A 3,174-nucleotide genomic window follows, 5' to 3' on the forward strand; every position below is an offset into this window, starting at 1 on the left:
GATAGTTGTCAAGTTTAGTAAATAGTGCAGTTTTACAGACACTGCCTGATTAGCTTCAAGCAAGGAACCATATTCTATACTGGTTTATGTGTTTATATTTCGAAGAAGAACAAATATTGAGCCTGTATATTATTCACTGGCTTCTGATTCTTCATTATCTGTTGACCTCAGTGCTAGGTCTGTCTGTCAATAACTTCTCTGAGATTTTGGAAGGTCATTGCTGGTCATTAATGATAGCATTGTTTCTTCTCTCTGCCTTTTCTTCTTTCCCTTCAGTTTTTCCAGACATTAAGGTCTTCAGTGACTCTTGCATTCACATTATTAGGATTGTCTGTTAATGTAATATTAGGATTTTTTTTTAATGTGGAGCAGCAAACAACTTTTGCATTCTCTTCTTTCATCTTCAAGAAAACAGCTTAAAATCTTTCTTGTCTCCAGTGGTTAAAATTAACATATTTGAGATAGCTAATGTTTGTTCTGGCAATTCTAATTCTAGTTCTTAATTCTAGACATTCCAGCATTTCTCATACTACAATTTGCATATAAATTAAATAAACAAGATGACAGTACACAACCATGGCAAATCCCTTCCCCAATTTTGAACCATTTAGAGTTCTAACTATTATCTATGGTCAACATACAAATTCTTCAGGAAGCAAGTAAGCTGGCCCAATACAACCCTGTTTTGTTACCAATTTGTGGTGGTATAGTCATATGTCTGTTTTGGAACTGCCTTGTCTTTTCCATTATCCATCAGAGGTTCATAGTGTGATTTTGACAGCCTCTGCCTCTTTTGAATCCAGAGATTCAAGATTCCACATTGGGCAGTACATTTATTTAATTTCTTTATGTTGAAGTATGGATTGAAAAATTTTGAACACTAATATACAGATTTGGCATTTTGAGCATTCTTTAGGATTATTCCTTAAAATACCGCCTCTATTTTCAAGAGGCAAATGCAATAGTGTAAAAACATCATAAAGTCTTAATCACTATAATCACAATTTATCAGAATAACAAGGATGAGGAAGATAACAATTATGACATAAATATACCAAATATAGGTTACGTGGAAGATGCTTTCTGAATGACCGCTCTGAGTGTATTTTATTGCTGTATGATTATTTAGATGTTTATCTCCTGCCTCTCTTCCATCCTGACCAGTTAGCTCTGAATTACCATTTGGTTTTAATATTTCTTTGGACAAGGCAGCCTGAGAGAAATTGTTGAACTGCCAGGAGCAAAGACTGTTGTAATTCATATACCTCAGCTACTGAGCATTCCTTTACCAATTAAATTGATGGACACTTCCCTTACAGATGAAAACTAATCATGAGTCACCATCCTGCTTGTATACACACTTAGTAGTAAATAGTCAGACTGGGGAAACTGTTCTCTAACCTGGCCTACTTTAATGTACTGATAAATAACATAACTACTTGGGTAATTTAGGAAAAATGTGTTTGCATTAAGTAACTAAGAAGACAGGTTTTAAAAGAGGTTTGATTCTCAATCCTGTAATTATTAGCGCAAGCTGGCCTCAAATCATTCCTAACCCTGATTCTCTGACAGAAGATAATCTCAGTCTTAGACCATGCTAATCTCAGATGTATTATTCCGCTAGATTCATGATGGTGAATTTATGGCACACATGCCACAGTGGGACATAAGCCGTTGCCCCAGCTTAGTTCCACTGCACATGCACGCACACCTCCCGCCGGCCATCCAATTTTCAGGTCTCTGCCACACATGTGGTAGACACACGCTCATGCATGAGGCTGGGAAGGTGCGGGAGGCACATATGCATGCATGGGGGGAGCACAGGGGGGTGCAACACATCCCTGCGCCCCATTTTTTGGTCCCAGGAGGCTTCAGTGAGACCTGCTAGGCCCAAAACAGCACAGGAGGCGGGAGCGAGGGGGTTGCATGCACAGGGGGCTCGGACACATGGGGTAGTGGTGGTGCACGCATTGCATTATGGGTCTGGGCACATGTGGGCTCTGGTGGACATACTTTTTGCAACCAAGGACAAAAATGTTAGCCATCACTGCCCTAATTCTTCCAAATATCTCTCCAGATCTTCCTGCTGCCATGTAACTGGGAGGACATATAGTACTCATTGTTTCTTTGAAGGTCAGTTTCTCCACCCAGCTATCATATTCATGGATCAATGACCAAATTGATCAAATTTGGCCAAATATCTTCCATAAAATTGTCACAACTAATTTGGCACAAGTAATTCACCTAAGGTTCATTTTGATTCCTTGTGATCCTTGAATTCAGTTTTTAATGTTTCTCTAATGCTACTTTCCAGATTATATTTGGTACATGCAATTTTGCTTAACACTTGAATGTTAAGTCTTCTCAGGGTTGTTAACCAAGCATGAATGTGCATATGAAACATCTGAACAAATAAAGCATAGTCTAACTTGCATAAGATTTGGGGTAATAACAGTACACCGAAGATGTCATTGCTTTTCAAGTTTTATACAATTCTTAAAATTCATTTAATGATGTGGCTTCAAACAAACTGTTTTCAGTTTTAGGATGGATGGAGAGCACCCTCCCTCCTTCAGAAAACTAGTAGATATAAAGAAGGAAGCACAGGCCAAAGAATGAAGGAATAAAACCCCTGAGACAAAAAGGAAATGAGTAGTAATACACATTTTCCTTTTGGCTACCAAACCATAGCCTCATCCTCAAAACTATCTGAGTACAGTATATTATTTCAGTACTCAGTTAGAATTGAATACATAAATAACCAAATAAAAACGAATCAGCCATTTTCTTTTCTTTCATAATTTCTTTTTTTGAAATCAGCCCAAAAGTCTGTTAGCTACTGAAAACATCAGGCAGAAGGGGTGAGGAGATAGAAAGCTCTTATTGGAAGAATTGCCATTAAATTCTATTTTGAACAAAAATGTGGCTTTTGAAAGTTTTCTTTCGAAGATAAAGAAGCATACAATTTCTAACACACAATAAACTTACACTGACTAAATCTGTGGAAAATGAACAGAACAAATGAAACTCTTGCAAATGCCTGTGTTTTTTTTTAAGTAATCCTGTTTATTTTGGTTATGAAAGTATCTTGGATAAAAAGAGCTCCCATTTGTGCCTTGTCAGCCTAAGGACCAAAAGTATTGTGCTGCTTTTCATTTTCTTGAAGGGAAGATT

The sequence above is a fragment of the Thamnophis elegans genome, chromosome 2 (assembly GCF_009769535.1).
Source record: "Thamnophis elegans isolate rThaEle1 chromosome 2, rThaEle1.pri, whole genome shotgun sequence".
Lineage (NCBI taxonomy): Eukaryota > Metazoa > Chordata > Lepidosauria > Squamata > Colubridae > Thamnophis > Thamnophis elegans.